The sequence below is a fragment of the Fukomys damarensis genome, unplaced genomic scaffold (genome assembly GCF_012274545.1).
Source record: "Fukomys damarensis isolate Sample0158 unplaced genomic scaffold, DMR_v1.0_HiC HiC_scaffold_10, whole genome shotgun sequence".
Lineage (NCBI taxonomy): Eukaryota > Metazoa > Chordata > Mammalia > Rodentia > Bathyergidae > Fukomys > Fukomys damarensis.
The window spans coordinates 38,841,274-38,849,720 of NW_022900922.1; the positions used below are offsets into that span (position 1 = coordinate 38,841,274).

An 8,447-nucleotide genomic window follows, 5' to 3' on the forward strand; every position below is an offset into this window, starting at 1 on the left:
CCCGCCAGCCCGAACCCCGCGCCCGGCACTTTGGCCGCTCACCCGGGCCACGCCCTCCCCGAGGGGTCCGAGTGGAGCAGCAAACTTTGGGAAGACCAACACCCTCTCCCCCAGTTATACTTAAATATATAACTCTAGCAATAGGTGGGTGGGCTCCGTAGCTCAGGGGTTAGAGCACTGGTCTCGTAAACCAGGGGTCGTGAGTTCAAGTCTCGCCGGGGCCTTGTACACAAAAATGCTTTCGTTTTACTGTCTTCCAGGAATAGAAAAATAGGCTATTTATAAAAGTAGGAAAACAGAACGAAATAGAGCTGTTAGTGACACCCGACTTCAGATATAGGAATCCTTGAAGAACCAACTGAGAATTAGTACCACAACTCTGGCTGATAAATGCATCTTCCAAACAAACTTCATGTGGAGCTTTGATCATGCAACCTAGAGTACCTACTACTTAGCAATGTGGCCTCACCATACTGTGCTGTACTTGGGATATTGTCACACTTACAAGAGGGACCGAGCCCGAACTCCACAGAGGATGACTTATGCCCACCAGGGAGGACAGGACTGCAAACTCACAAGTTCAGGAACATGGCATCGGCTCTGCACTTATTATCTTTGACTTGCACAGCCACACAGCCAGTACTGGGAGTTTGCAAATACTACAGGAGGTATAAAACTCACCTGGAAGCTAAGGAACCAAAATCAACTAATACAGAAGAATAAAGAAGGGAACACATGGGCCAGGGATTTGGCTCAGTGGCTCCACCGCCTGCTTGTTGCAAGCACAAGGGCCCAAGTTCAATCCCTACTACCTAAAGCAAAAAGCCTGATAAAGATCCTGCAGATACAGGGAACACCAGTCCTCCTGGTCTCAACTTACCTCTTCACACTTAGAGCTTTGCTGCCTGTGAAACACCTACAAAAGTGAATTGTTGATCCCTATTGCTAAAACCAACAATCTGGATCACAGAGTAAAATGAGATGGCTTTTCCTGATGCTGCCTGATGCTGCCCTTCAAGTAAACTCAAAAATGTACTTTGGATTCTCAAAACAATCAGATCCACTTTACAGTACCAACATCAAAAAAATTCACTTTAGCTGGGTGTGGTGGCACACCCCTGTAATCCGAGCACTCGAAGGCTGAGGCAGGAGGATCACTGTGAGTTCAAGACCAGCCTGGGCTACATAGTGAGTTCCAGGTCAGTCCCAACTACACAGTGAGACCCTGTCTCAAAAAACAAAACAAAACAAAATTCACTTTAAATAGCTGAAGAATCGGGGCAGGTACCAGTGATTCATTTCTAGCAATGCAGTGAAGCAGCTGCCTGCTAGCTGCAACCCAGGACTGTGCTTGCTCCGAGTCTTCCAGGAACTTCAGGCTTTCTCCACAGAGCATGTTCCTATACCGCTCCTGAGTTCCTCCAGAATTCAAGTCAAGCATCCCTTCACCTTCAATCTAGATCAGAGCTGTTTTCTCTTACCATTCGCACATCTTTATTTAGCATATGCCGCATACCAGCTAGTATAGAACAAGGTCACATCGTCATCTCTTACTAAAATTAATTCTTATGAGTTGGAACGAAGCCCCTGTTAAGGCTGAAGTACCCCAGCCCTCATGCAATCATAGGTGGAGCTTTTCCAAGGAAGCTGGACATAGAATGAGTGACTAGGATTGAGGGTGAGTGATTACTAAACCAGTGCACTGATTAGTTTGGCCCTACCCTAAGCCCAGTAGCCTGGGTAGAGTATAAAAAGAAGCAGAAAGAACATCATAAGGTCACTTGGTGCCTTTTGCCTGCCACAAACCATTTCTCCTCTGCAATGCCCCTCTGCCATACCACCCTCCCATCTCTGTGAGCCAAATAAACCTTTCCCCCTTCAACTTTGGGTGTTAGATATTCTGTCTCAGTAAGTAACTGAGATGATTAGTTAAAATGCTATTAATTTCATAGCAGCATTGGTTAATTGAAAAAGGCAACACACTGAACAAAATAAACCCCTGTCAGTAGAGTTTCATTGGTTTGACATGCCTTTTGGTAAATGGGTTTTTATGTTTCTGTCATATGCTTACTCTTAAGTGTAGTGCTTTCTTCTTATTTTGTACTTTTAAATACAGAGAAAGAGGCAGACAGAGACAGTGAGTTACAAGAGACCACCAAATGTGTCTGTGTAGGACACACTGCTGATGATGATCAGGAATGGCTGGGTCCCTCAAGCAGCCTCACAGTGCACTGTCCTAAGGTATTGGCCACTTAGTTTAGGTCAGCCTTGAACTTCAGCAGTCCTCCTGCCTCAGCTCCCTAAATGCTCGGATACAGGAGCATGCCACTTTGCACACACAATTTGATATTGCAATACCCACCTTTACTTCATGGTGCCTGAGCTCAAATACACAAACTGCTAATTTGCTGATCCTCTGACTTCTAGAATTCACTCTCAGAACAAACTCTTGTGGGTTGATGGAAAAGAAAATAGAATGGATTAAAAAAAAAGAAGCATATGGCTTCTGTTTCCAGACTGAGGTGGAGTGGAAATACCTCTGCCTCCTCCTGGACAGGCACAGCTGGGAACCCTGAGCACTGAGTTTGGTGTGCACAGGACAGAAGGACATGGCCTGGAGAGACCCAGAGCAGCATGATGCTCGGTGCCTGGGGTCTCACACGCCCCAGGTGTTACTGGAGAGGGCACCAGACCTGTGACACCAGCAGGACAGTGCCCGCTTTTGTGAGGCTGGACTCAGGAAAGAACACCCTGGAAGGCAGAAGCTCAGGCACTGCCTGGACTCTGGGGTTCAGTCACTCTGCTGCCCTTCCCAGGAGGCAGAGCCATCCAGGCTGCTGTGCAGATGCTGGTCAGTTCCCCTGGTCCCCACAGCTCACAGAAAGGAGCAGCTGCAAGAGAGCAGGAGCTTTCACTGCACAGCCACGCATGGGACACGGCCTTGGGCCAGCCAGATAACCAGAGGATACCGTTCCCTCCTCCAGTCCTGACAGGGCCCACGGCCCCTCAAGCACAGGTGCACTTCACTCAGATTCCCTGACCACTCCAGCAGTTGTTCCCCGCCCATTTGTTCTTTACTTTTACCCAGAAGGAAGTGCTGAATCTAGCAATGCCATGTGCACTGGACCCAGTGGAAGGAAACATTACTCAGTCCTCCAGCAGCCCTGGCCGTCATCGGGACAGAACTGGACACCGTGACCTATGACAGTGACTCCGCTAAGGCTCCACACCCCTCCCTGAGTTAAAATCAAATATGAAAGTTCCAGCCTTTCACCCCAGTGTGGTCCTCCAGGACTTGGCTGATGCTCAGTGGATCAGTAAACTCCTCCCTTTCCGGTACTCTGTGACCCCTGGCAAACTCCTTGGTTTTGTTGTTGTTGTTGTTGTTGTTGTTGTTGTTTGAGACAGGGTCTCACTCTCGCTATGTAGTTCAGTCTGGAGTGGCATTGAACTCATGGCAATCCTCCTGCCTCAGCCTGCCTGCACCAGCCAACTTTAACAACCCTCCAGCCGGGATGAGCAGCCAAGATCTGGTGGTGATTTGAACTCCTCTCCTGAGGAGGCTGCAGTCCAGGCTGAAGTCCAGGGTTTGTCCACTGCTTCCACATCCAGGACGGCAGTGGGAAGAGCTCTGCATACCAAGCATAAAGCTTAAACACAGAGTCCACAAAAACCAACACCCAGAAAACACAGATGTTAAAATTATTAGAAATAGCTGCCATAGAAAATGTTTTAATGAGAAATTACAAATGTGCTTAAAATAAATGAAAAAATTTTCTTACCATCGAAACAGAAAAGCTAAATGAAAATTTTAGAACTGTAAAAGAATAAATATTGACAGGTAGACTCAACAGCAGAATGGAGAAGATATAAAAAAGAATTGGTGAACTTGAAGATAAACAATAGAAATTATACAGTGGGAACAGCAGAGAGAAAGGCAACTGAGGCCAGGTGTGGCGGCTCTTGGCTATAATCCCAACTACTCAGGAGGCTGAATCAGGAAGATGGAGATTCCCAGGCCAGACTGGGCTACACAGTGAGAACTTGTCTCAAAAAGCAAAGATAGGGCTGGAGATTTAGCTCAGTGATTCCAGCACCTGCCTCACAAGTACAAGGACCAGAGTTTGATCCTCAGTACCAAAAAAAAAAAAAAAAAAAAGACTTAAAAAAAAAAAAAAAAAAAAAAAAGACTTCAAAAAGCAAAGACAAAGACAAGCAAAATAAATAAATAAACTAAAAAGGAAAGCAAACCTCAAGTGACTGTAAACAATATGAGCAGAGCATTATAACTCCAGAAGGAAAAGAAAAAAGATAAATCTAAAAATGAATACATTCCAAATAATAATAGGTGAGAATTTATCAAATTTGGCAAAAGAAGGGGCTGGGAATTTGGCTCACTGGCACTGCACCTGCCTGACAAGCACAAGGTTCTGAGTTCAATTACCAGTAAAACACACACACATACACACACACACACACACACACACACACACACACACACACACACGCAAATTGGCAAAAGACATAAAACTATAGGTTCAAGAAAATAAACAACCCCAAACTATGATGAACCCAGGGCTTGGGTATCCAGGGGGCAGGGAAAGAATTCAATCAGATACCAAGAGCATAGGTGGTGCAGAGGAAGGAAAACCTTTTTCTGTGCCCTCTCAGGGTATTGGACACCCCAAGCATTCTTGCTTGGGCACCTTGGGAGGCTGTGGGAGCTGCTTTGGAGTCCAGGTCCCTCCAGGGTTTCTCCTCCTCTCACTCCCAGCCTGCACAAGGACTTCTCACTCTGGGACTCCTGTCAGCATCGAGGGGCCTGCCATCCCCACAGAGAAGTGCCACCTCCATGCCTGAGGAGAGAGATATGCCTGGAGCAGTTGCTCTCTACCTTGAGGATGGCTTATAGGACAATTCCTCCTCCACTCTTTTTCCCTAAAATGTTACCTTCCAAATTCATCTACACATCTCCATTCTCTCCCACTAAGGAAGAGACTGTGATCTTCTGGATCTTGCAGGACTGGTGGTGACTGCACTCTGGGAGAGCCCTGTGCACAGCAGTGCATTTTTGTACCATCTTCTCCTCCTTAGTCCCTGGGTGTTCACTGCAAAGGGTGGCTTAGAATTTGCTCATCCAGCTAACACAGTGGAGGAAGGAAAGGCATCTCTGGGAGCACTGATGCCTTTGTAGACATAAATGGGCCCCTGTTGTTTTCATCCATGAGCGTGCTCACGGAACAAGGTTCAGGAACTCAGACTGGGAGGGTAAGGTGTGGAATCACCAAGCAGACTCTGGGGAGGTTTCTGGAATGCTTCCACTTTTAATAAGTTCAGCCAGCAATTTATAAAGTTTTGAAAGAGGGAGTGGCAAAGGGGGAGTAATATATTTGGCTTAACAGGATTGGTTATTGGAGTGCCCTTGGATAGGTGATGGAGGCATCCTACTAGGGGGGATGGGCGAGGCTATAGCTGGACATAGACAAGGCTCAACACACCAGCTAGGCCTCTACTAATGTGCTAGGAGACATATATGTGGTGCACTTGTCCCAGCCAGACTTGTACCTCGCCTAGAGCCCCCCTGGACCATGAGTGAGTGATAGAACAGTCTTGATAGGGTCTTCAGATTTGTGAATAGTAAAAGGGGAGCAACATTTTTCTTAGGCAGAGATGTATCTGATTCCTTCCAGAATATAATGAGAGCTGAAATCTGCTGGAAACCCTTGAAATGTTACCGGAAACCTCTGCAATAGGCTCCAGTCTCCTGATCAATGTATAACACAGGCCTGAAGGGTGGGGGGGAACTAAAAGAGAAATAAGAGAGAGAGAAAGCAGGGTATCAGGATGACCAATGCTGGTGCAAACAGAAAAGGCGCTGGTCCATCCAAGCCACTGATTTCTATTAATAATCATGGGTAAAGACAAGCTATGTGCAAGCGTGGGACTACATGCAGTTTCTATGGAAACTAATGCAAGCAATCCTCATAAAGGACAAGAAAAAGCATCCTCGAATTAGGAACAGAACAGACAAAATATATGGTGTAATTAGTCTTTCTAGTAAGAAGGTTTTGGTTGTGGGAATGAAACTAGGGTTCAAGTTACTCTGATCTGGGCATGTAGACTTCAGGCTGGACTGACTTCTATAAACAAGCCAATTGTGGGGTTAATTCTTCACAGCCTGCACTACTTACAGCCTGCTTTGAGCATAATCAACATTGTGGTCCCCGCAGGAGTCTTGGGACTTTCAGGACCATCTTTTTGAGCATTTGAATATTACCAAGTTGCTATTTGGGATACTTTTACTATCAGTTGAAAGCATGGTGATTTTTTTTTTTTTCCACCAAGGATCAAACTCAGGACCTTGCGCTTTTGAGGCAGGAGGTGGAATCACTGAGCTAAATCCCTGGCCCCAACCTGGTGATCTTTGAGGTAGGTTTTCATATCATTGGATTGGTTCTGAAGAGGTCCCTGCAAAGAGGAGATGGGACCTGTAGCGTAGGTTCATGACTCCTGAAATCTCATGCCTCATCGGGAGAGGCAGAGGGAGATTTATAGGCAGAGGTAGGGAGTTCAAGGTGGCAGGGAAGGGTGAAGGGTGTGGCCAGTGGCCCTCATCAAGTCTGAATTCAGGGAGCTGCTGGGTGGGCTGGAGGCTGGTTGGTCTTCACCTCATTTCCATCTGGCAAGAGGCTGGAAGAAGTCCTTACCTGTGTCTCCCCGAGGTGGCTGTCTGCTAGGGCCATATCAGCTTTGAGGAGGTTCTGCTGGAATCCAAGTGAATGTAGGTTTCCAGTACTTGTTGGGTGGTTGAAAGTCTGTTAATCTCTCACCTGGATGTCATCCCTCAAATGTGTTTGCTTTTATTTTAGAGAGGGTTTCCCTATGTGCTTCATGCTGGCCTTGAACTCATGTGTAGCCCAAGTGAGCCTCAACTTGCAGAGATTCTCCCACCTCATAGCATGAAGGCTGTGTGTATCACTGCCACCTTCCCAGGTGCATCATTTAAAATCCAGTCACACAGTGGGAGTTTCTCAGGATTTCATGCTTAAAGAAAAATGTCTCCAAGTGGTGGTGCATGGCTGCATGGCTGCACCAGAGAGGCTGAGGCAGGAGGATCACTGCAAGTTCAAGGCCAGCCTGAGGCCATAGTGAGAGCCTGTCTTAAAAGACCAGGGAGAGGGAGAAGACTTATTTCTCCCCTGTTGGTTTTCCCACTCTGGGTCCAGCCATAGAATTTAGGGCCGTGAATCCTGTCCCGAGGTCCACAGGCATCGCTCAGGTCAGGGTCTGGCCGTGTGTCCTAGCCCATGGGGCTGCTGTCACAGGGTACCCGAGGGCACCATTCATGCAGAAAAGCAATTCCTACCCTTGCAGTCTGGAAGCTGCGCAGCCCACACTGGATTCTAGGAGGCTCTGGAGATGCGGCGGCAGAAGCGGGCAAGTCGGCGCTCTCCCGCCTCCTCCCCAAACACATTGGTCCTACCTCTCGGGACTTTACCAAGGGTTGCAGCTCTGCATGCCACCACGGGATGGAGTTCCAGCGTGCACCTGCAGGGCCTGAATATTCAACGGGGGTATCGTGAGTGGTGAGCCCATCCAACGTGCTACAGTGGCTCGGGCGCAGGGAGTCCGCTCTAGTGGTTCCAGCAGGGCTGGACCTCTCCCGTGGGGCCGAAGCGGGAAGGTAGGAGTTTCTCTGGTGCCCCGGTGTCTTTCACAGCCTGCCTGGTTCTGACTGCTCTTCGCCTTCAGGTGTCACTTCAGACCTGTGCGGTGGCGTGGCAGTGCCACTCAGCAGCAACACTCGGTCCCGTTATGTGCTGTGTGGTCAGAGTCGGCATCCGAGGTCCCCTCCGTCACACTATGCTCCTAAGGGGCTGATAGTTCGACAAATACCGGATTGAGGAGCACAGCCGGGCTTGGGCAGGTGCCCCCGGGCACCGAGGCGCCGCAGCCTGCAGCCCTGGTCCACGCAGCCCCTCGGCTGTAGAGTGCGCGCGGTGAGCGTGGGAAAGCATGCTCCAGTGGCGCAATCGGTTAGCGCGCGGTACTTATACAGCAGTATATGTGCGGGTGATGCCGAGGTTGTGAGTTCGAGCCTCACCTGGAGCATGTTTTCTTTCCTTCGCGGCCCCGGGCACCGAGGCGCCGCAGCCTGCAGCCCTGGTCCACGCAGCCCCTCGGCTGTAGAGTGCGCGCGGTGAGCGTGGGAAAGCATGCTCCAGTGGCGCAATCGGTTAGCGCGCGGTACTTATACAGCAGTATATGTGCGGGTGATGCCGAGGTTGTGAGTTCGAGCCTCACCTGGAGCATGTTTTCTTTCCTTCGCGGCTTCAGGTCAGCCGCAACCTAGTCTTTTCCGGTCGGTTCCAAGCTCAGGGAGGAAATCCACAGAGCAGGAGGCAGTGGAATCCCCTCCTGCAGAGGCCACGCGGTGGGGACCCGCA

General features: G+C 48.9%; 3 non-coding genes across 3 annotated transcripts; all 3 read left to right on the forward strand.

Annotated features, from left to right (window-relative positions):
- The first annotated feature begins 151 nt into the window (after positions 1–151).
- Positions 152–224, forward strand: Trnat-cgu. The gene has a single exon. It is a non-coding gene; the product is annotated as a tRNA-Thr (tRNA).
- A 7,794-nt stretch (positions 225–8,018) lies between these two features.
- On the forward strand, positions 8,019–8,112 carry Trnai-uau. The gene is made up of 2 exons: positions 8,019–8,056; positions 8,077–8,112. It is a non-coding gene; the product is annotated as a tRNA-Ile (tRNA).
- Positions 8,113–8,218: 106 nt separating this feature from the next.
- On the forward strand, positions 8,219–8,312 carry Trnai-uau. Its single transcript has 2 exons — positions 8,219–8,256; positions 8,277–8,312. It is a non-coding gene; the product is annotated as a tRNA-Ile (tRNA).
- Positions 8,313–8,447: the final 135 nt, after the last annotated feature.